At 44.9% G+C, this 25,879-nt stretch overlaps 1 protein-coding gene across 1 annotated transcript in view; it reads left to right on the forward strand.

The window, feature by feature from the left end:
• PPP6C (protein phosphatase 6 catalytic subunit) overlaps positions 1–25,879 on the forward strand; it is a gene marked incomplete at its 5' end in the record, with an annotated part of 221,407 nt that overhangs the window by 175,415 nt on the left and 20,113 nt on the right. The gene's annotated exons all lie outside the window — the stretch shown is intronic.

Below are 25,879 nucleotides of genomic sequence, written 5' to 3' on the forward strand. Positions count from 1 at the left end.
ATTTACCACTTCCGCTCCCCCCTATTAATCCCGGATCGTATCCACCTAGTCTTTAGGTATGGTCTCCCCCCCCCCCAGTATCCCCTTTGAGGTCATCCCATTTTATCTAACCAGGGCTTCCAGATTTTTAAGAATTTATCCAGGTTCCTCCGTCTAATAAATGTCACCTTTTCCCTCCATACTGTAGCGTCCATCACTTTATTCCATTCTTCTAAAGTCGGAGGTCTCACTGATTGCCAATTTTGGGCTATTATCTTTCGGACTTAGACTAGGCCTCTAATTGCTGCGGTTTTACCATTTACTGACACACTGTTGTCCTCTATCTTCTTCAACAAACATATAGTACCGTTCAGGGCCAGTTTGAGCCCAAAGGTACGATTAATGTCCTCAAGTATCTCTGTCCAATACCTAAATAATTTTGGACATCTCCACATCATGTGGATCAAGTCACCTGTTCCTTGACACCTTGGGCATTTGTCATCGGGTCTATATCCATACCGAAAAAGTTTCTTTGGGGTATAGTAAGCTCTGTGTAACTAGAATAGTTGCAACATTTTCTGTGAGGGAGAAACTGACACCTGGGAACTCAGATTTAATATCATTTTCCACTGTTCTGTTATTTCCCCCAGGTCCTCTTCCCATTCCTTTTTATTTTTGGCCAATCTTTCCCCGTTTGTAAATTTGCTACATATCTGTTTGTATATCTCTGCTATTAAACCCTTGGAAGATCCTGTCATGGCGATTTATTTATTTTTTTATTTAAATTTTTTTTATAAGAGGTACTTTACACCATTCCACCCGTTGTGTTTTGAAATGGGTGCTGAGGGCGTGTATAATTTGAAGATATTGGTAGAATGATTGGCTTGGGATACCATACTCTCCCCTCAGTTCTAATGACTTCAGGGTATTTCCTTCATATAGTTGCATGAGTTTTCCAATACCGCAAGCCTCATTTATTTTACCCATGGGGATCAAATCTGGAAAATATTGTTCCAGATTGGAGTATATTCTGTTAACCCCATATAGCCCATTACTACCCTAACCGCCCGCCATACTTTTGTTATTATTTTAATGTGGAGAGACTGGAGGATAGGGAATCTGCTTCCAGCAAGCTACTGTGCGGGGCTCCTTGCAACATCATTCGAACATTTTTATTTCTCTCCCCTTGTATGTTACTTTCCCTAAGATGTAACGTACAAAAAATAGCTGTGCGGATGTGGCACTGCTGCTCCTCCCTCTTTTATTGGTAGCTGCAATATCTGTAAACTAATACGAGCCAGCCCCTTCTTCCAGATTAGTTCCCGGGAACAGCGTTTAAATTTTCTTGAACCATCCCATTCCTATACAAACTGGGGAATTATGTAGCTGGTACAGAAGCTGGGGCATCCAGATCATTTTAATGAGGTTAATTCTTCCAGCAGCTGATAGGGGGAGATGGCTCCAAATGTCGCATTTCCGCTTGAATTTAAGCAAAAGGGGGCTCTCACTTTAGATTGGGGGCTGCGCTGGGTGTCTGTGGTCTCCCCGCTGGGTGTCTGGAGGTCTGCATGTGCTGATCGCCATAGCGCTATTCTGCCACCATTATCTCTATTCATTCACTGTGTACAGTTTGTCTGCCATTTTTTGTGTGCCTCAGTGGAAAGGATTGTCAGGGGCAATTTTTCTGTAGCTCGGCGGCCATTCTCTTTGTGATTATATCCCTTATACAGGGCGGCCATTTTGTTGTAGCCCAGCGCGGTTTTTATCCTCAGCGCTGGTCCCTGCTGCTCAGAACGGCGCAGTTTTTTTGCTCAGGACACCTGGGAGCTGATACTGGACGCAGACACCTGTAACTGAATGGCGCAGCACTCGGTCGGGGTGGTGAGTCCTGCGGTGGGGGTCCCTCAGTCTGCAGCAGGTAGGAGGGCGGGATTGTGCACCTGTCCTAAGTCCCCAAGGGTGGCAAACAGGGTGGGTCAGCATGGCTTCAGAAACTGGTGTTTCTTCCCCAGAACTCCGTGCAATTGCAACAAGCTCATCTGCAAACAGTGCAGTGCCTGTGGATGCTTTGTCAGGGGTCCTTGAAACATTGCCAGGGTGGAGTCCTCCGGTAGAGCTCTGATGCAGACTCAGGCCCTACTGAGACTGGCAGCCCCTGCTCTGTTTCAGATGACGCTGACCAGGACCGATTGGACAGTGAGGATGAGTCCAGGTCCGTGCAAGACAAAGCACTAGTTGGAGCACTTATCGCAGCTGTGCGTGATACCCTGAAAATTCAGGCTACAGCAGGTTCTTCTACTGAAATTAGCGGTCCCTTTTGGGTCCTGCAAGCCAGCCCATACACAAAAGGTGTTTCCGTATCTGACTTATAAGGTCATACAAGGAATGGGGAAGCCCACAACGGACCTTCTCAGTCCCTAAAGGAATGGCGGTGCACTACCCCTTTGAAAATGGTCGGCTCCTCCGGTCGTGGAGCCCCCAGTATGCAGGTTAAACAAAGTAACCACAATCCCGTTAGAGGGGACTCATGCATTTAAGGACCCTACCGACAGGAAGATCAAGGCAGTGGCCTGTTCCTTATTTATGGTTGTGGGGTCAGCAATACAACCAGTCCTGGCCACAGCACTAGTGTCGCAGACACTTACTGAATGGGCAAAACTTTTGCACCGCAAGTTGGAGAAGCAACAGGCTACTCCTGTCTGCGTGGAACTAGCAGACCAGTTAGTGCACGGCCTTGGATACGCTTCCTTTGCTCTCCAGGGCTTCAGTGTCAGCAGTGGTGCTGCAGCGCCTGATTTGGCCAAAATGCTGGTCTGCAGACCAGGCATCCAAAAAAGCCTTCACAGATCTACCCTTCCTTGGTGAGCGGCTCTTTTGGAGCCTCGTTGGATAACATTAAGAATGTTACAGGTGTTGAGAGTACCTTGCTCCCACAGGCCAGGAAGACTAAGAAACCACGCCACAGGCAAGGGCTGTCATTTTCCACTCAAGAGGCTTTTTCGTCCGTCCGGGACTTAGGCTAAATGCTCCCAGGTCGACCTCTGAGGGACAAAAGTGTCCCTGGACCCGCAAGCCTGCGAGCAAAAGTGCTACCACATGAAGGTTTGCCCCTGCCCGTCTCTCGGGTGGGGGGTCGCCTTCGGGAGTTTGCAGCCCGGTGGGCCTCTGATTTCTGCTGGCTACAAGATAGATTCTCTTGGTCACCAAACAGATTCTTCCCCTCCAGCATCCCCTTACTCCCGGCTCGTCGGGAGGCCCTGTTGGGAGCAGTAAAGGACCTGCTAAGCCGCGGAGTGATAGTGCTTGTTCCCGGAATCAGAAAGGTTTCAGCGGTTCTACTCCAATCTGTTTGTAGTCCCAGAGAAGGAAGGGGTACGTCCAATCTTGAACCTGAAAGCCCTCAATTGGTTTGTAAAAGTACAGAGGTTCAGAATGGAATCGGTTCGCTCAGTTGTCGCTGCACTCCATCAAGGGGACTCCCTGGCGTCTTTGGACATCCAAGATGTGTACCTGTACATACCCATATGCCTCAGGCATCAGAGGTTTCTGCGATTTGCAGTAGGGGAAGCCCACTACCAGTTTATGGCTCTCCCTTTTGGCTTGGCATCAGCACCCCGAGTCTTTACCAAGGTATTGGCTCCAATTTTGGCGTTGTTGTGACAATGCGGGATCGCAATTGTAGGTTACCTAGACTCCTCCTGAGAGCAGCTTCCGCCTCAGAATTAAAGGGGGTGGCGATCACCATGTAAACCCTGCAGGAATTTGGGTGGCTGTTGAACCTCAAGAAGTCGGTTCTTATACCGACTCAGCGTTTGGAGTACCTAGGCTTACAGCTGGACTCCGTGGAAGCGAGAGTGTTTCTCTTTTCAGACAAACTGCAGACTCTCAGAGCCGCGGTAAAGCTATTTATAAACCGCAGGTGGTCATCGCTGCACTTCTGCATGCGAGTCCTGGGCCTCATGGTGGCCTCCTTCGAGGCGGTACCGTATGCCCAGTTTCGCACGAGTCTTGCAGAAGGAGATATTTACAAAATGGGACAAATCTCCATTATCCCTGAATCAGCAGATTCAGGTGAGCCAGTCAGTCAGTGAATACAGGAGAATGGGCGTTGCATCCGGAGGTGTTCAGGCTGCTGTGCCTGCAGTGGGGCACACCAGACATTGGATCTCCTGGCTTCCTGTCTCAATCGGAAGGTGCTGAGATTCGTATCCAGCGTGAGATCCTTGGGCGGAAGCTAGTGGCTCCATGGGGTCATTACTGACCGAGCTACACTTTTCCTCCACTAAAACTGTTACCATGTCTGCTCCGCAGAGTGGAAGCCGAGGGCATTCCAGTGATACTGATTGGCCTTGGCGTCCCTGGTACGCCGACCTAGTACGTCTGGTTGCGGACGCGCCCCGGCGACTACCGAAGCCAGAAGACCTTCTGTCTCAAGGTCCGATTCTCCATCCTGCTTTACCATCGCTGATTTTAACGGCATGGCTGTTGGGAGCCAGGAGCTAAGGAACCAGGGCCTGTCTGACTCTGTGATTTCAACTATGTGGAGGGCACAAATCTTCTTGAAAGATATACCATCGTACCTGGAAGGCCTAAAGCCCCATGTGAGAAGGGATGGTGTCCACGCCCCTATTCAGTTTCCAGGATCCTGCTGTTCCTACAGCGAGGAGTAGACCAGCAATTGGCTTTAAGCACCATTAAGGGACAAATATCAGCCTTGGCTGTTTTTTCCAACGACCCCAGGCATCTCACTCTCTAGTGAGCACTTTTATACAAGGGGTCTGGCATGTAGTCCCTCCAGTACGTCCACCCTTGCCCCCATGGGATCTGAATCTGGTACTATCGGCGCTTCAGAAACCGCCGTTTGAGAACATCAAGGAAATCCCCTTGTTGACTCTTTCTTAGAAAGTGGCCATTACATCGGCCAGGAGGGTTTTGGAAATGGCGGCCTTGTCTTGCAAGTCGCCCTATCTGGTTATCCACAAGGATAAGGTGGTGTTGCGTTCACAACCTTCTTTTCTGCCGAAAGTGGTTTCGGCGTTTCACATCAATGAAGACATTGTGTTACCATCTCTGTCCTAAACCGACACATCCTAAAGTGGTGGCCCTTCATTCTCTGGACGTGGTCCAGACTGTAAGGGAAGTCAGACTCTGTTCATTTCGGTAGCTGTTCTGAAAAAAGGTATGGCGGTCTCGTCGGCCATCATTTCCAGGTGGATCAGACAGATTGTGGTCCAGGCCTACACCTTGAAGGGGCAGGTGCCCCCCTTTCCTGTCATGGCCCATTCCACCAGGGCAAGTGGTACTTCTTGGGCTTTCCGATATCGAGTGTCAGTGGCTCAAGTGTGTAAGGTGGTGACTGGTTGTCTGTTCACACCTTTACTAAATTCTACAATGTGGATGAAAGCGCATCTTCGGATGCCTGCTTTGGCCACAAAGTTTTGCACGCAGCCGAGTAATGTTGCAATTCTGCACTCTTTCTTCTGTTTTAAAAAAGTTAATTTTGAGTATTAATGCACTGTTGCATTTGTTGACCACAAGTTCTGATGCGGTTAGTTAAGAGGTCACTCCCCTGTTAGGGAGCCCCGTTGGTTGTGGATGAAGTTTTATTGCTGTCCCCACGCCTCGTTATGACACTGCTTGGGGACGTCCCTACGGTCAAGATTACTGGAGCTGTGTCCGTCAATGAATGAAAGAGAAAATAGGATTTTTCTACTCACTGTAAAATCCTTTTCTCTGAAGTTCATTGACGGACACAGCACCCTCCGCTGCTATTGATTTACGTTATACTGCTTGTTGACGTACTGAGCTGCAGGAAGAAGGCTGAGGGGTTATTACTGGAGGGACCGCCCCCTGGGCAGAACTGTAAAGTTCTGTTTTCACATGTATTACATGTTCTGTCTAGTCCTCTCCTGAAGGTGGCGTAATAACCTACGGTCAAGATTACTGGATCTGTGTCAGTAAATGAACTTCAGAGAAAAGGATTTTACGGTGAGTACAAAAATCCTATATTTTTTATTATTTTTTTTGGGGCCGATACAACATATTCCCTTGGTCCTTTTTTGACAAGGAAACTATTTTTTCTGGTAACCATATCTGCTACAAGAAGGGTATCAGTATTGGCTGCTCTTTCTTGTAAAGAGACATATTTTTGTTGCTCTCGCGCATGAGGTAGTATTGCGTCCTCATCCTAACTTTTTACCAAATGTATCAGGTTTTTATCTAAACCAGGATATTATTCTACCACCCTGTTCTTTGGAAGAAAAATCACTACATTGTTTTGATGTGGAGAGAGCAGTCAATGTCTACTTTAAGGCGATTGCTCAGATTCGGAAAACAGTTTTTATTCAGGTCGCCTGAAGGTCCTAAAAGAGGACAGGCAGCATCGAAATCTACTATTCTAAATAGTTTCGGCAAGTAATCATTCAAGCTCATGGTTAGAGGTGGATTCCACCCTCTCAAATCAAAATGCACTCCTCTAGGGCTGTTGGTGCTTCCTGGGCAGTGCATCACCAAGCCTCCATGGCTCAAATCTGTAAGGCCGTAACTTGGTCTTCAGTTTACACATTTACCAGATTCTATCAAATAGATGTAAAGGTCATGAGGATATCACCTTTGGGCGCATAATACTGCAGGCTGCAGTATTAGTCCTCTAGTCTCATATTGCCCTACTTTGTTGTCTCCCTCCCTTCAGTTGGCATTGCTAAGGCACATCCCACATAGTAACTATTATGGCACTGTGCCCCGTGATGTACGATAAGAAAATAGGATTTTTAAAATGGCTTGCCTGTAAAATCCTTTTCTGTGAAGTATATCGCGGGACACAGAGGTCCCTCCCTTCTTGGTATACACGTGTATTGCTTTGCTAAAAAACTGAGATACTCCCAGTATCCATCACCTGAAGGTGGCCTATAACCCACATAGTAACTATTATGGCTCTGTGTCCCGTAATGTACTTCAAAGAAAAGGATTTTACAGGTAAGCTGTTTTAAAAATCCTATTTTTTTTTTTTTCCAACCAACTTTTCTTTGTTTTTTGCATTTTGGTGTAAATATGAGATCTGAGGTCTTTTTGGCCCCAGATCTCATATTTAAGAGGTCCTGTCATGCTTTTTTTTCTATTACAAGGGATGTTTACATTCCTTGTAATGGAAATAAAAGTGAAACCTACTTTTTTTTTTTTTTAACCACTACAGATCCGCGCTATTGCCAAATGACGGCATTAGCACGGACCTACATTTCCGGGACTACGTCTATTGACGTCGTCCCGGTTACGAGCGGCCTGCGCGCCCCCTGTGATCGGCGAGTCCGTGAGACTCGCCTGATCATCGATCCGTGTAAGGGGTCGATCCCGACCCCTTATCACGTGATCAGCTGTCAGCCAATGACAGCTGATCATGTGATAGAACGGAGCCGGTAATCGGCTATTATTCCTCCTCGCGCTGACAGCGCGAGGAGAGAAAAAAAAAGCCGATCACCGGCGGCCGTGATCGGGACATCAGTCCCGATCACGGCCATCAATACAAGGGACTGCCTGTGCCCACCTGCCTCCCGCAGTGCCATCCTGAAGTAAAATAAAAGCAAAAGTAAGTGCCCCCCGTCAGTGCCCATAGTGCCCACAGTGCCACCCACAGTCCACAGTGCCACCCCACAGTGCCACCCACAGTGCCACCCAATCTGCCTCAAAGGTGCTGCACCCCAGTGCCGCCCATCAGTGCCCAGCAGTGCCGCCCATCTGTGCCCAGCAGTGCCACCTATCAGAGCCACCTATCAGTGCCACCTATCAGTGCCCATCAGTCCCATCTATCTGTGGTACCTATCAGTGCCCATCCGTGCCACTTATCCGTGCCACCCATCCGTGCCATCTTATCTGTGCCCATCTGTGCCCATCAGTGCCGCCTTATCTGTGCCCATCGGTGCCGCCTTATCTGTGCCCATCAGTGCCCACCGGTGCAGCCCATCAGTGCCCACCGGTGCAGCCCATCAGTGCCCACCAATGCAGCCCATCAGTGCCCACCAATGCAGCCTATCAGTGCCGCCTAATCAGCGCACTTCAATGAAGGAGAAAAATGACCCGTTTGCAAAATTTTATAACAAACTATTAAAACATGATTTTTTTTTTTTTTTTTTGCATCTTTTTTTGTTTGTTTAGCAAAAAATAAAACTCCGAGCTGTAACTAAATACCACCAAAAGAAAGCTCTATTTGTGGGAAAAAAATGATAAAAATTTCATTTGGGTACAGTGTTGTATGACCGCGTAATTGTCACTCAAAGTGCATCAGCGCTGAAAGCTGAAAATTGGTCTGGGACTGAGGGGGGTTTAAGTGCCCAGTAAGCAAGTGGTTAATAAAGAAAAGTGTAAAAATAAAGAATTAAAACTTAAATGCTTACATACGTGAGTAGCGCCGCATATTTAAACAGTGTTCAAACCACACTCATTCAGTATCGTCGGAGCGAGAGCAAGAATTCTAGCCCTGGACCTTCCCTATAACTCAAAACATGTAGGATTTTTTTAACCACTTGGGTACCGCACTATTGCCGAATGACGGCATTAGCGCGGACCTAGATTTCCAGGACTACGTCTATTGACGTCGTCCTGGTTACGAGCGGCCTGCGCGCCCCCTGAGGGGCGCGCGCGGCGCGCTCTGTGATCGGCGAGTCCGTGAGACTCGCCCGATCACCGATCCGTGTAAGGGGTCGATCCCGACCCCTTATCACGTGATCAGCTGTCAGCCAATGACAGCTGATCATGTGATAGAACGGAGCCGGTAATCGGCTATTATTCCTCCTCGCGCTGACAGCGCGAGGAGAAAAAAAAAAGCCGATCACCGGCGGCCGTGATCGGGACATCAGTCCCGATCACGGCCAGCAATGAAAGGCACCACATGCCACCTGCCAGTGCCCACCTGCCTCCCGCAGTGCCATCCTGAAATATAACAAAGTAAAAGTAAGTGCCCCCCGTCTGTGCCCATAATGCCCACAGTGCCACCCCACAGTGCCACCCCACAGTGCCACCCCACAGTGCCACCCAATCTGCCTCAAAGGTGCTGCACCCCAGTGCCGCCCATCAGTGCCCAGCAGTGCCGCCCATCAGTGCCCAGCAGTGCCACCTATCAGAGCCACCTATCAGTGCCACCTATCAGTGCCCATCAGTCCCATCTATCTGTGGTACCTATCAGTGCCCATCCGTGCCACCCATCCGTGCCACTTATCCGTGCCACCCATCCGTGCCATCTTATCTGTGCCCATCTTTGCCCATCAGTGCCGCCTTATCTGTGCCCATCGGTGCCGCCTTATCTGTGCCTATTAGTGCCGCCTTAACTATGCCTATCAGTGCCCACAAGTGCAGCCTATCAGTGCCCACCAATGCAGCCCATCAGTGCCCACCAATGCAGCCTATCAGTGCCGCCTTATCAGCGCACTTCAATGAAGGAGAAAAATGACCCGTTTGCAAAATTTTATAACAAACTATTAAAACATGATTTTTTTTTTTTTTTTTTTTTGCATCTTTTTTTGTTTGTTTAGCAAAAAATAAAACTCCGAGCTGTAACTAAATACCACCAAAAGAAAGCTCTATTTGTGGGAAAAAAATGATAGAAATTTCATTTGGGTACAGTGTTGTATGCCCGCGCAATTGTCATTCAAAGTGCATCAGCGCTGAAAGCTGAAAATTGGTCTGGGACTGAGGGGGGTTTAAGTGCCCAGTAAGCAAGTGGTTAAACATCAAAAGAGAAAAAGTGCAGCGCTAACAAAGCTAAATAGCAGTTAGAAAATACTTACAATTAAATTGATAATTGATATTGTAAATAACTGATATATTTTATAATAGGAAAAAATATAAATAGAAAATTCACTGCACTTCCCTGTAGTGGTGAAAAAACCTCTTTGTGAGTAAAGCTAAAGTAGACACCCAAAAAAGTATAAATAAGAAATTCATATAACTTCCCTCTAATGAAAAAACTTAAAGTAAAATTAAAGCAGACACTCACCAAATTAAAAACTAAAATTCATTCAAATTCTTGATAGAAAATTAATTTCATTCAATTTCCCAATAATAGTGAAAAGAGCCTTAATGAATAAAACTAAGGCATACAACCACCAAGATGCAGTGAAATGACAAAATAATTACTCCTATAAAAATACCGCATTAATTCAGATAATCAAATAAAGACAATCCTCAATAGTGATAATACACAATAATTAATCCATGCAATAGGTGTGCAGAAAAAGTCCAATATGCGATAGATGTAGAGTAAGTATTCCTTAATCCCAACCAGTGATTCAATCTGGAAGAGAAACGTGATCCACCCAAAAACAGAGTTAGGTACCGAATCCATATGACCACAAGCGTTCTCTCCAAGCCCAGGGAAGCTTCACAGGTGTTCCCAAAAACCTTATGGTCCCTCTGGGCTGCTTACAGACTCAGTATAGATAGTATAGCTGTACCGCTCATAGAGAAAAAGAAAAAGATGCCTCCATAGTGTAATCGTTCAGAAAATGGTTTTAATAAAAACAATTAAATTGCACTTGCAAACAAGGACTTCACATTAGCATGTAACATCAGAGGTAAGCTTTACAGAGTCTCCACTGTTCTCCCGCTGTCTTCCCATAGCCCGACAAACTCTGGTAAAGCGTGCTGATGTCAGCCAGCACTCTGGAAGTTTAAATACTGAAGCGGCGCCATCTTCAAGGCTGGCTGCCTAGGGAGGATCAATGGGCACCGCCATTTTAAGTACTGGCAAGCCTTGCTAAGTTGGGCGCATTCATCCTGGACATTAAAGCCCATAAACAAAAAGGAGGAAATGCACCCAACTACTGCAGTCCTAGATGCCAGAACGCATCCAGGGAACACAGGCGGTGGTCAGCATAAATATTGGGAAAAATATGGGCGCGACAAGGCTCACTAGACCAACCCAGTATGTCGCCCCCTATTAAACAAAAACTAAACAAAATATATATATAGAGGTTATGGAAAACAGCTGAGGGAACACAGTAGACCACTGTATACAAAAACGTATAAAAGCATTTAAAAAGCAAAAAATATAAACAATGAAAAAAATGTATAAAAAATATTTATATAAAAAAAAAATTAAATCAATAATTACATTTATAAAATATCCTATCAAGAATTATTAATAAAATAATTAATGTCCCATTCGACATTGAGGCCAAGGGGGACATGGGATTTCATCTCAAATATCCATCTGGTCTCGAGCCTAGAGATAGCTCTGATCCTATTGGTACCCCTCCACTGGGGTTGCAATTTTTCTAGGGCCATAAAGAGTCCCCTCCAATCTTTTGTTATGATACTTCCAATAGTGCCTTGATAAATTGCTTCAAAGATCAAACTTTGTGGTATTCCCTTGACGGGGATTTACTGTTCGGTCCATACCTGGAGGCTGTCTTTTGATCAGACAGCGGGTAAAAGAGGTTTTTCCCTTAAAGAAAAAAAGTGGGGGAAAAATCTAAAGACCTTCCCACATAGGAAGTTTAACTCCGAGGACAGAGTCTGAGAAAAAAGTCTGGACCAACAAGGGCAGAGGGCGTGGGGGAGCGATTTTATTTTTTTTGCCCTCCTGAGCAGTCCCAAAAGTCCCAATGACAAGTTAACCCTGGTGGAAGGAAGACTGAGGGCTTTCCTCCCACAATGGGAGTCGGTTACCTCCAATCCTTTTATTCCAGGCATAAGGAGGGGGTACAGACTGCAGTTTTCATGTCCCCCCCCCCCTCACAGGTTGTTAATCACAGAACTGCCAAGGTGGGCAGAGAAGGTGGTAACTCTTCTGACTTCTCTGGAGAATTTGGAGCAGCAGGGTGCAGTGTCACGGGTTCCTCCTGGGGAGGTAGGTAGAAGGTTTTGTTTCCCACGTTTTGGTGGTCAGAAAACCTTCAGGGAAGTTCAGGTTGATCCTGAATCTGTCAATCTGCTACAAACAGGGATTCCATTTTTTTCAGTGAAAACACGGCTGCCTCCAAGTTGCTTCATGGCGTCCATAGATCTAAGAGACACCCATTTGCACATCCCAATTGCCGAGGACAGACAGAAATTCCTCAGAGTGGTAGTAAGGTCAGGGTCAGAAGTTGTACATCTTCAGTTCTGGACCCTCCCCTTTGTTGAATATCCGGGGGGGGGGGATAGCCCAAAGTTATAGTGGAGGCTTTGGTTTTCCTACGACTATGGGCAGCACAGTGGTGTAGTGGTTTGCACTCTCACCTAGCAGTAAGTAGGGTTGCTGGTTTGGATCCCAGCCACGGCACTGCCTGCCTAGAGTTTGCATGTTCTCCCTGTACCTGTGTGGGTTTCCTGTGGGTACTCCGGTTTCCTCCCACACTCCAAAGACATGCAGGGGAATCCCAGTGGTAGCATACCCGGACGACCTGCTCCTGTTTGTATCTTCATTGGAGCAGCGGGTTCAGGGTTTACAGATGGTTCTAGCAGCGCTGGGGTTGCTGGTTCAATTCCCCAACATGCTAATGCTTGTGTTGAAGTTTTGTTCCCCCTGTGTGGGTTTCTCACTGCAATCCAAAGACATGCTGGCTTTTTATTTGAAAAAATCCAACCAGTCCATCGCAGATAGTGACGTTCTTAGGGTGCGTTCTAGACTCAACCCAGCAGCAAGTCTTTCTCCCAGAGTAGAAAATTTGCATAGTAGACAAGGCTTGGACAGTTCTTCAAAGCAATCAACAAGTCTCTATAAGAAAGGCCATGTGAGCCTCGGGACTGCTGACATCGGTCCTTCCAGCAGTAAGGTGGGCAGGAGCATACTCTCGCCCCTGCAGCTTGTCATTTTGGAGGTTTGGGATCGTACTCAGAATTTTCTGGACTCTACGGTTCTCATTCCAATAAAAGTTATTACCACCCTGGATACTTCCGGTCAGGGAAGATCTACTTTCCAAGGCTCAATCTGCTGCCCTTAGAGGGAGAAGTGGAGTCTGGCAGCCTGGCTACTGAAGAGGAGAGGCTGAAAAGCAAGGGGTTCTCCGAAAGGTAATAGCGACTCTTATGAATTCTAGAAAGGAAGAGACAAACAGGATTTATTTTAAGGTATGGAAAAAAATTCAATTCCTGGGGTGTAGAGAGCTCCTTTTAACGTTCATGGTCCAGTAGCAGTGCTGGAGTTCCTACAGAGGGGGGCAGATAAGGGAATGGCTCTCAGTACTCTTAAGGGTCAGGTTTCTGCCCTACGTGTTTTTTCTTTAGCAGCAACTGGTAGCGAATCCTTGAGTTTCCAGGTTCTTTAAAGGTTTAAGTAGACGGAGACCAGTCAGTTTACATCCCTTTTCAGTTTGGGATGTATCTTTAGTTTTGCAGGCTCTTACAGAAGATCCTTTGGAGCCTATCAGTTCTTGTACGGTAAAAAATTTTAACCCTCAAGACAGTTTTTTTTTTTGGTAGCTATCGCTACCGCAAGAAGGGTCAGTGAGATAGAAGCCCTCTCAGGGAGGGCACCTTTCCTTTAGATTTTTCCAGATCGGATTATATTTAAAACTGATCCGGCCTTTTTTGTCTAAGGTAGCTTCTAATTTCCATAGAAGTCAGGAAATCTGTTTGCCCACTTTTTGTTTGAATCCTGTGAGGGAACGGGAACATGTCTTCCACAGGTTAGATGTCAGGATTAGGTTGGCAATCAGTCAGACATGCATAGCAAAAGGGGTAGAGGTCCCGGAAGGTATTAGGGCCCATTCCACTAGGGCTATGGCAACGTCTCAAGCAGAGTGGGCTGGGGCTACACCCGAACAGATCTGCAGAGCAGCAACGTGGTCAAGTTTTATGACTTTCGTTAAGCACTACAGATTGGACTTATTGTCTGCCCAGGACGGGCCTTTGGGCGTAAAGTCCTGTAAACAGTAGTCCCACCCTAGGGTAAGTTCTCGCTTATCCTCTCAATTGTGCTGTCCTGAAAGACAAAAGTGGGAAAATCGAAGTTTACGTACCGGTAAAGTTTTTTCCAGGAGTCTTTCAGGACAGCACCGGTACCCACCCAAAATAAGGTCTTTACCATTGGGACATAAGAGCATCAGGTATGTGTCATTTTTTTATGATGTATCTTTGTCTCCCTAGTCTGGCCGGAGGTGCTCGTGCAAAATCTGGAGGGAAGGAATGGTTTTAAAGATCTGGTGGAGGCAGTGTTTCCTGAGAAGGGAGGAGCCGAGGTCTCAAGTGTGCTGTCCTGAAAGACTCCTGGTAAAAAAGTTACCAGTACGTAACTTAGATTTTTTTTTTTTTGTGATTTTTTTTTTTTTTTTCTCTCCTCACGCTGACAGCAGAGGCGAAAAAAAGCCAATCACCGGCTTATCTTAAAGGGACATCGGCCCCGAAAAAGAAGAGGCAATTATGCCTCATTTATACCGTCTAACAGTGCCCACCAGTGCAACCTATCAATGCACACCAGTGGTGCCAATCAGTGTAACTGATCAGTGCCCATCACTGCCGCCTCATCAGCGTACATCAATGGCAGACAAAAATTACCCATTTTAAAAATGTAAAACAAAATTTTAAAAAATTCTGTCCTTTTTACATTTAAAAAAAAATTAAGATTTAAATTTGGGTGCAGTGATGTATGACCGCGCAATTGTCATTCAAAGTGCGATAGTGATGAAAGCTGAAAATTGGTCTGGATAGGAAGGGGGGTTTAAGTGCCCAGTAAGCAGATGGTTAAACAAAGACTAGTGGCACTTTGGTATACATATCCTTAACTGCAGTTCACATTCCACTGTCCTCTCACAGCATAAACCCAGGGATAAATATTCACTATGCTGTATTGGATCTCCTCCATTCACAGGCAGGCAATACAAGACAATCACTTTATCTTCATATCTCATCACTTTTTGATGCTCATGCACTTTATTTTTTTAATGTAAATCATATGAATATCTGCTTTTGAATTCGGCACTTTATCGCTGTTTTTCAGATTATCACATATTACTGGTTATGTGTGTGCTTTTTTTTTTGTAATTGGGGATAGTCATTCATGCATTTTGTCTGTTTTTGCTGCATAGCTTCTTGAATTAGTGCACCATTTTTTATTAACAGATCTGGGGGAGGCTACAAAAAAATTCTGCTTTGTAGAAGATTCCAAAGAGCACAGTGGCCTCCATAATTCTAACTTTGAATTAGTTTGGCACAAACATGACTCTTCCAAGCATGACCAACTTTGCTGTTCTGTGTGGAGAAGGGACAGAGGACAACCATTGCTTTAACCTTCCACCAATCTGGGCTTTATATGGCAGAAACTTCTCCTCAGTGCGAAACGCCATGAAGGCCTGCTTGAATTTTGAAAAAAGCACATGAAGGACTTGATCAACAAGATTCTCTGATCAGATGAAACAAAAATTGGTTTGACCTCAATTCTAAACACTATGTCTGGAGGAAACCATCACCTACCCAATACTATCCCAACAGTGAAGCATGGTGCTGGCAGCATCATGCTTGGGTGTTTTTCAGCAGCAGGGAAAGCTGAATGGAGCAAAGTACAGGGAAATCCTCAATGAAAAATAACTGTTCCACAGTGCTCAGGGCCTAAGACTGGACCAGAGGTTCACCTTCCAACTTGACAACGGTCCTAAGCACACAGGCATGGCTTGGGAACAATTCTTACTGTCATATAGTGGCCCAGCCAAAGCACTGACTTGAACCGTATTAAATATCTCAAGAGGGACCTGAAAATAGCTGTCCACAGACAGTCCCAATCCAACCTGAGCTTTAGAGGATTTACAATGGAAAATGTCAATCCAGGTGTGTAAGGCTTGTCATGTCATACTCAAGACTAATTGATGAAGAACCTTAGGCAGCTAATGAGGTACTGAGTGTAGATTGAGAGAGAAAAAATCAGGCTGCAATATAAAAAAACGAGGCGCATGCCACCTTTTGGACTTCTCTTTTATTTACAATTGACAGTTTTATGGAGTGCCGGGAGCACAACCATCGCTACACTTCCACCGCTCTGAGAGGAACGGTGCTGTCTTCTCACACACAGCAGTTCTGCCTGACTCTTCTCTCTGCTTTTCAATCACAAAAGGCTATGCTTCTGTGAATGGGTTAACATAACACAAAGTGCCCTGTGATTGGGCAGTAGGAGGGGAGGTGTGGGCACAGCGGCTGCATCGGAGCCCCGCAAGCATATCGTAGTGATGGCTCTACTCCAACACTCAGTAAAAATATCTAGTCTTTAAATATTCCAAAGCAAGGAAGGGAGACCCACTCACCATATATGCAAACTTCAGTTTTATTGAATGTAATGCAAAAACTGTTGACCCGGTGCATTTTACTCCTCACAGAAACTTTACTCCTCAGTAAAGTTCTGTGTGACGCTTCTTTTCTTCTGATACTACTTATATAACTGAGGGCGGAGCCACCCGGTGACCCCACCCTTCTCTGACACATGGGGAAAGCCACAGGGAAGTCCCCGTGCGTCAGAGGAGAAGCGGGGTCACCGCGTGGCCCTGCCCTCCATTATATTAGAACAAAAGTGTTACACAGCAGAAGACTCCCGCTGAGGTGGATCGTGCAGAGGACGAAGCGGAGTAGAAGCCGGAGGAAGATTGCTGGATGAGAAGACCAAAGGAGGAAGTGGGGAAGAAGACTCTCCATCCTCCCGACCTACCCAGGCTTTTGCAGCGGTAGTAGTCGGGCTCGTCTTCCCCCTCCAAGTGCTCGGAGAGAGCCGAAGATGCAGTGGCCCGCACGTCTTGAAGTGGTGGCGCGCGCGCGCGTTGCCACCAAGTTTACCGGCCATCGTGCCGGAAGTGACAGAGCGGGTCACTGGGTCAGCGAAAATGTAATTTCCAGCGTGGACACGGGGGAGGAGGGAGGACAGGAGCTGGTGCCTATTTCAGCTTCCGGTCCAGTGCAGAGGGACTATGGGAGTCCAGAGGTGGCGTGTGAAGCCACAGGTGGAAAGCTGCACAGCGGTTATGGAAGAGACAGCGGCTGCAGCGGTGGGCACAGGCACCAACAAGGCTCAGGTAGGAGGCAGCGGTTAGTCTGCCTTTTTTCCTCATCTGAGTTTTAGCTTCTTTTTTTTTTTCTCTCTCTCCCCCACTAGTGGCAAGGGACCTGTCTGGGCACTAGAGGCAGACCGGTTTCTTCTTAGTGTACCTGTGTGGTGGTCCTTTATAAATGTAGAGACTAGGTCTCACTAAAGGTCCCTTTTTTTTTTTTTTTTGGTCCTTTCTCAGGCCTAGAGCTCTGATCTAAAGAAGAGATGTCCTTCTTGCAGGGCCAAAATGAGAGAAAATTGGAAAAAAGCCTTATGCAGTGCTTGCATCACTTCTTTAGTTAAAGCGGAATCTGCTTCCATTTGTGATAATCTGGTTGCCTCGGTAAAGAAAGAACTATATGCCACGATACAAACTTTTCATCAGCCTTCCACTTCAGAGTCTCTTTCTATCCCGGTGTCGGAAACTCTGCCTGAAGACCCTTCAAATGGGGAAGAGCAGTCCCCTGCTCCTAAAGGTTCAGAGGAGAAAGTTGAGGAGCCTAAAACGGTTCCCTCTAAATTCAAACCGTCTCTAGAAGAGGTAGATGGGCTCCTTAAAGCTATTCATTGGCTTAAATGAGGAAAAAGAGAATTTTCTCCATGATCGCATATATGCAGGTTTAAATTAGCTTAAAGGGCGGACATTCCCAGCTCATTCGGTCATCTGAGGCCATTAGGAAAGAATGGCAGGATCCGGAGAGAAACCCCTTTTTTTCCAAAGCCCACAAGAAGTGTTTTCCTTTCGAGGAGGACCCTTCTGAAGTGTGGAACAAGGTGCCCAGGTTAGATGCTGCCTTCTCCCAGGTCTCAAGATCCACAGACCTGTCTTTTGAAGACATGGGCGTTCTGAAGGATCCAATGGACAAACGCATGGATCTTTTGCTTAAGAAATCATGGCAATTGTGTGCAATTTAAAGCCAGCAATGGCCACAACATGTAGCCAGGAATCTAGAATACTGGGTTAACCAGCTAAAGTCGCATATTGAGGCAGATTCCCCTAAGCAGGAGATTTTAGTTTCTTTTGCTACCTTGGTCTCTGCAGTTGCTCTCTTTGCTGATGCTTCAGCTGAAGGTGTCCGCTAGATCAACAGCTTTAAAGTGGTTGTAAACCCTTACAACACACTTTGACCTACAGGTAAGCCTAGATTAAGGCTTACCTGTAGGTCCAAGAAATATCTCCTAAACCTAAAGGCAAGCACCGCTGTCTACGGCAGTCAGCCACAGTCAACAGCGAATATGCCGCGCATGGCAGCTCCCGTACGCGGGAGTGACGTCATCACGGCTTCGTTGAATGACAGCGGCGGAGCAGCGAGACCCACCGAGAAGATGGATGCGCCGGACTACAGGGGACAGCGGTGACATCGCTGACTCCTGTGTCAGGTAAGTGACACATAATGGACTACTATGCGATGCATAGTAGTCCATTATGCTTTACCTTTGCAGGGAATGAAAGAGGAAGTAAACTCATCAGGGTTTACTTCCTCTTTAACAAATGCTGCAAGGAGAGCTTTATGGCTTAAAATCTGGACAGGTGATTCAGCGTCAAAGAGCAAACTGTGTGGGACTCCCTTTTCGGGTGATCTTTTTGGGCCTGGCCTCGATAATATTCTTGACAGGACGGCCGTTAAAAAGAGATCCTTCCTGGTCAAAAAGAAAAAGCAGGTTCCAAAACTTCTTTTTCGACCTCAAAAAGCTCAGGATCAGGACACCAAGTTTCAGGGTAAAATAAAAAATTGGTCCACACAGAAACCGAAAGGTAAAGGTGAAATTCTCTTCCGTCCTGCTGCACAGGCCGAAAAGTCACAATGACTCATCCTTGTGGGTGGGAGGAAGACTTTAAGAGTTCGTCCACAGTAGTCAGAGAACTTCAAATCCGTTTATTCTGACCTCTCTCTCGCAAGGCTACACACTTGAATTTACTAAAAGCCTCCCAAAAAGGTTTTTGATAACAAATACCCCACGAGATCCAATAAAAGCCCTGGCCATAAAGTCCTCTCTAGAGGAACTGATGCAGCAGGGTGTAATAATCCAAATACCACTAAGGCAACGGCGGGAGAGGTTCTATTCTCATGTCGTCCTGGTAAAAAAAAACGCCAGGAAAGTTTTGGTTAATTCTCAATCTAAAATCTCTAAACGAATCCATCAAATACAGAAAGTTCAAGATGGACTCGATTTTCTCGGTCAGAAACATACTGACGCCAGGTTGCTTCATGGCATCAGATTTAAAGGATGCATATGTGCATATTCCGATCTCACCCCAGTCTCTGAGGTATCTCAGGTTGGCAGTGAGGATAGAAGGCGTGGTTCATCATCTACAGTTCAAGGCCTTACCCTTCAGTCTATCATCCTCACCCGAATATTCACCAAGGTAATGGCAGAAGCATTAGCTCTGCTTCATCTTCAGGGAATCGCAGCTATTCCATATTTAGACAATCTGCTATTTTTCGCCCCATCAAGCGAAGACTTGCAGAACAATTTAGGCAGAGCATGCAGCCATTTGGAGGCTCTGGGTTGGATTTTAAACCTCCAAATATCGTCCCTAGACCCATCTCAGGAAATTTGGTTTCTAGGGTATCTAATCAATTCTGTGGATCAAAAGATCTTTCTTCTTTTAGACCAGGACAAGATTCATGATGCAGTCTTGATACTGCAGACCAACCAGCATCTGACGGTAAGACAAGTTATGTCAGCCTTGGGGGTTCTGACTTCATCAATGCCGGCCGTTCAGTGGTCATGTCTACAGGCGTTTCTTCTGTAATCTTGGGATCACAAGGTGGTATCCCTAGAAACAGAGATACAAATTCCAACTCTGGTGAAAAGATCACTATGGTGGTGGAAGAGGCAGAATATCTTATCAGAAGGGTTAGTCTGGCCTTTTCCAGTCGAGAAAAGACTGACAACCGATGCCAGCTCCTGGGGTTGGGGGCCCACCTAGAGAAGAGTTTCACTCGGGGTAGCTGGTCCAAGAAAGATGCCGCAAGGTCCTCCAAACTGGGTAGAGCTCAAGGCGATTGCCTTAGCTCTAGTCATTTGCTCAGGATCTTCATTCTCAGCATGTTCAGATACTAACAGACAATGTCACGGTTATGGCTTATATAAACAGGCAAGGGGGTACAAGGAGCAAGTTGCTGCAAGTACTAGCCTTGGAAATTCTTTGGTGGGCAGAGGGACATTTGTTGTCTCCATCAGCAGTCCACCTGAACAGGGTGACTGTCAGGGCTGGCTTAGCCCTTCCTTCTCTGGGCTGGCCGCTCAGCTGTCGGCTAATTGCCAGCTCTCTTCTCTCTCCAGTTACCAGCTGTTCCCGATGATGCTTGTCTGACCTGCCTATGTAAAGCCTTCCAGCTCACGTCTCCTCTGCCTTCGCGTTGGTCGCATCACAAGGAACCATCTCCTGCTGTTTGTTTCAAGACTGGCTTGCTGACATCCCTCCTGGTTCCTTATCCTGCTTGCAGTTGCGCTCCTCCAGGTCTGGCTGATTACCCGATCTGGTTACTGGACTCTGGCTATGCTTGACTACGCTTTTTCTATTTACCTTTTTTATTTTTATTAATAAACAAGTGTGATTTAATTGTACTTCTGTCTCAGTCTGATTCATGTTTTCTGACAGTGACGAACCCTATTCAGGAAGCAGAATGGTTTCTGAACCCAGATGTTTTCAAGATGATTGCCGAAAAATGGGGGCAGCCAGAGGTAGACCGGTTTGCCTCAAAAGAGAATGCTCAGGTTCTTCAGTTCTTTTCCCTGAACAATCACGACAGGTCCCTGGGGACAGATGCGTTGGCGTATCCATGAAAATTCCATCTGTGCTACGCTTTCCCCCCATTCCAGTTAATTCCATTTTAATATTAAGAAATATTCAGAAAGAAGGGGTACCAGTTATTCTAATCACGCCCTTTTGGCCAAGAAGAGCCTGGTTTTCAACCGTAATGAGAATGGGGGTCAAACCTTATTGGCATCTGCCTCTCTGGCACGATCTGCTGTTACAAAGCCCGGTAAATCATCCAGAAATAGCCAGTCTAGCGCTCACAGCCTGGTTTCTGAGGAGCAGCTCCTGAAGAGCAAGAGTTTTTCCAGCCGTTTGATCACAACTCTATTAGAAAGTAGAAAAAAGGTGACAAGGGACATTTATTCTAAGGTCTGGAAGGTTTATAATGCATGGTGTAATTCCTCTGAATGGAGAATGAACAAACTCTGGACAGCTGCACTCCGTATCGAATGAAAAGTAAAATGTGCCTTTATTTCTTCAAAATAAAAAACCTCACATCACACGAATCACAACAGCAAAGGGAAAAACGTAAAACTAGCACTTACTCATAGCTAATTTTTGTTCTGAGTGAAAAGCAAATATATACTATACGAGTGTCAACATGTAATAATAAAATCAAGAGTGAAAAGCAGTGACAGCTGGTAGACCATCATCATGGAATCTCCACACATGTGACTCCTGCACTCAATCACTGAGTGATTAAGAGTAAATAGTGAAATGGAAAAAGACCCCCAGATCTGAATCAATTATGTAATAATATATGTGAACGATAAATAAACAAAAGTGTTAGAATGAGAATAATCTTAATCAGTGGGAATGGTGAATGAATGGAAAGTATCGAAAATATATGTGAAAAATAGAAGTTATTTCTTATAAAAATCCGTAATAATAAAAAGTGTATATATCTAAAACCAAAAATGGAAAATGAAAATGAAAAATATGTATTTTAAAGTGCTCTTGAAGGAAAGCGATCCTAAACTTATGGAATGAGACATAAAAAGAAAATCAAACTTATCTCCACAATGCCATTCATTGGGTGATGTTTATGTAAACTACCAAATGGTAATACTTAGTGTAAAGACCGGTTCAAGAACTTAAGAGCAATGATGTTATACTAGTAGCGAGTTGTCTGCATGTATGGAGATCCCAGAACTCCGGGCAAACCACAATCGCTGATCACTAACAAAAGCTTACATACATGAACCAATCTTAAACAATTATCAGTAGTAAATATATTTAAACATAAACAGATAAATAATTCATCATGTAGTGGTCATAAATACATTTTAAAAATAACGGAATTAATAATAAACAACTCCTTATTATACATAAAATAGAAAAAAACCATTGTGTTTTCCGAGGATTAAGAGAACCACACATTAAGTATAAAATCATGGATTTTTCAAAACAGACCTAAATCGGATTAGTGTTCAGCTGTGAACTTTGGCCACCATTAAAGAATACAGATACCTCATGGTAATTTCTGAAGCGGTATATATATCCAGAAAATTATCAATCGAACCCAAAAAATATTGTGTCCGTGTCAATGAAGGCATCGGTATTGCATAAGTAAAAGACATAAGTGATGTAGGTAAGACAGCCGGACATAAGAAAAAAGAGAAAGGAAAAGAGACAAAAGAAGAGAAAGAGAAACCCCAGAACCCTTACAGGCGGTGGAATAGGCACTACTGCAAAAATCAAAAGGTAAAAGGCCCATAAGGTAAAGATGAGAATAGAGGCAGCTGAATAAGCAGACCTTATTCTATCGCTGGCAGACACTAGCATATATAGCCCCTTGAAGTAAATATTATAAATAAATATAATCCAAAAAAGAGGAGGGGGATAAAACCTGGAAAATTCAGAAATGTATCAGTATGAACCTATAAACATGTATATACTGTCCCTCCATGGTTGTGTATAAAGAGATGGCATTAATTGATGTAAATATATAAGTTCAAGGGCATACATGAGTCTCAATAATAGTATAGTATAAAGGTAATTATAGGCGCATGTGTATCAAAGCACTATTTGTAAATTGTGATGTGTAATCACGGTACATATGGACTCACATGCATCTAAACTGGACATATAGACTACATCTATAAGGCAAATATACAGGAAAAATACCCCCTCTTTTTGGTGCAGCCATATGGGAAAAGTCATATCCGTTATATATGGAAACATAAATCTCATGCATCTGCACGAGTTTCATGTAATTTGTAAATCAATGTCTAAATATTAAACGGATAGTACGGATCCATGACTGCTTAATGTTTCATGCCTGTTACATTGTAAGTGAGAGTTTAGGACTCATAAATCTGCAAGGATTTCTCTAGGTATGGGACAAATTAAGAATTAATCATAATAATATGACACGTCCCATTCAGAATTTAATCCTGTCGGAATCCTGGTTTCTAAAAAGAATATCCAAAATACCTCACGTTTGCAGAGCATACGAAATTTGTCACTTCCTTGTCTGGGGGTGACAATTTTTTTGATGCCCTGTATAAACAGACTTGAAACATCCTTGTGATGTACAGCATTCCAAGGTTTGGCCACGTTAGTAGACCTGTTCTTTTCGATATCGTATAGATCGTATAAACGATCCTTAAGTCTACGTGTGGTACGTCCCACATATTGAACATGACAAGAGTCACAAGTAATGACATAAACCAAAAACTTGGTGTTGCAATTAATAAAAGATGTAATGTCAGCAGTTTTGTTGGTGCAAGATATAACCTGTGTACCTCTGATAATGTGGCCACAGTACACACAACCTGTTCCACCACATTTTAAAGTTGCCTTTGAAGTTAAGCCAATGTTGGCCTGGTTGTTTCATTGTGAAAAGACTAGGGGATAAAATATTTCCTAATGTAGGTGCTCTACGGGAAACTGTTTTAATACCCCCAGAGAGAATCTGGTTGTATGCAGGATCATTAAATAAAATAGGAAGATATCTTGTCACTATTTTTCTTAAGTCAGTGAATTCAGAACTGTAAGGTGTGGAAAAAACAGGAGTGTTATTCTCAATGAAAGAAGATTTATGTTTATTCTTAACATGCCTGTTCTGCAACAATGTGTCCCTTGGAGTGGCACTAGCTGAAGTTAAGGCTTTCTGTATATTGGCAGTTGTGTATCCTCTATCTCTAAATCTTTTGGCCATCTCCGTGGCCTCCACCTGAAATGTGTCAAATGTGCTACAGACGCCTTAATCTCAAAAATTGTCCATATGGGATCCCCCTAATGGTGTGACTAGGATGGGCTGAATCGGCTCTTAAAAGTGCATTGCCAGCGGTTGGTTTTCTATACAGGCCGGTGGCAGTCCTACCTTCTGAACCAATAAGTTTAACATCCAGAAATTCTATAGTGTTCTCTTTCAGGGCTCCAGTAAGTTGTAAGTTCAAAGTGTTATCATTAAAGTAGGTAAGCCATTCTTCCAAGTTAGCGTGTTCATAAGATGTAATGAATAGCAGGTCGTCTATATAGCGACCGAATAATACTGTGTCCTTGCGGCGGGGGCTATCATGTCCAAGGATGCGAGACCTCTCCCACCAACCCATGTAGAGGTTGGCTAATGAGGGTGAAAATGTTGCCCCCATGGGGGCCCTGCATCCCTGGAGATAATAGACCCCGTAATTCCTCTGCCCAGGATCCATGGAGCCTTGTTTCCATTTTAGAGTTTTTGCAAGACTGAGCAGACAAGGGGCTAACAGTTAATACCCTGAAAGTGCAGGTTGCTGCACTAGCAGTAGTCTTAGAAAAAGCTGTGGCCTCAGATCCACTGGTAATCAGATTATTTAAAGCTCTTAAGAGATCCAGACCAGCACCTCTTGGGATTTTTCCTAAATGGGATCTGTCGGTAGTCCTACAATCTCTAACAAGGGGTCCTTTTGAGCCTCTGGAAGAAGCGCCTCTCAGATATCTCACTTTAAAAAACGGTTTTTCTGGTTGCCATGGTCTCTGCATGCAGGATTAGTGAGCTTAACGCTCTATCAATTAAAGAACTCTGTCTATTTTTCCAGATAGAGTTATACTAAAGACAGACTCTAAGTTCTTACCAAAAGTAGCTTCACTACAGAATTGTTCTCAGCATATCATACTTCCAACCTTCTGCGCTAACCCAGCAGGGGAGAAGGAGACCCTATACCACATATTGGATGTCAGGAGGACTCTGTTGTGTTACCGAGAAAGGACAAAGCTATTTAGACTTTCAGATTTGCTATTTGTACTTTTTTTCAGGCAACAAAAAGGGTTGTCAGGCTTCTAAAGTTTCTTTGCCAAGATGGCTGAAACTATCCATCTCCGAGGCGTATTCCCATGCATGTTTGTCTCCACCAGCAGGAATTTGTGCACACTCAACCAGAGCTCTGGCAGCTACTTGGGCAGAGAAAGCTGGTGCCACCCCTGAACAAATTTTCAAGGCAGCAACATGGTCGAGTTTTCACACATTTGTGAAACACTACAGGTTGGACCTCACATCTGCCAGTGATCAGGTGTTTGGCAGGAAGGTCCGACGCGCCGTTGTCCTGCCCTAAGGGGGTCTCTGTTATCTTCTCAGGTGCTATCCTGAAAGACGCCTTGGGAAAAAACAAGTTAGACTTACCGGTAACTTGTTTTCCAGAAGTCTTTCAGGACAGCAACATCCCATCCTTTTGTATTTGATATGCTATGCTGTGACTAACGTATGTGTTTGTGTTCTAACTGGGGCCGGAGGTTCTCTTCTAAACTGAGGTATGATAGGGAGGTGCCTCCCTTTGAAGTTTGGAGGAAGAAGGTGGTTTCTAAGGTTTGGTGGGAGGAGTCACTATCTCTCAGGTGCTGTCCTGAAAGACTTCTGGAAAACAAGTTACCTGTAACTCTACCTTGTGTTTTTTTGGCGAGACGCCCAATAGAAAATCACAGCTAAAGGGATACAGACCTTGCAGTTTTTTTCATTAGAGCTTTGCAGGTGCAGCAGCTGGTTGATTATGAAACCACTCCAGTTAGACTCACTCAGAGCATGGGCACAGACACAGGTTTTTCTTCAGAATACCAATAAAGGTAGGAATCTGCAACAAAGTTTGTTAAAATTCTTATAATGTACATAGATCAGCCAGAGGGGAATGGTGTGTTGTTTTTTTTTTTTTTTTTTTTTTTTTTTCCCTAAAGGGTACTGG

The sequence above is a fragment of the Lithobates pipiens genome, unplaced genomic scaffold, assembly GCF_037356315.1.
Source record: "Lithobates pipiens isolate NorthernLeopardFrog02 unplaced genomic scaffold, aLitPip1_a1.2 Scaffold_1, whole genome shotgun sequence".
Classification (NCBI taxonomy): Eukaryota; Metazoa; Chordata; class Amphibia; order Anura; family Ranidae; genus Lithobates; species Lithobates pipiens.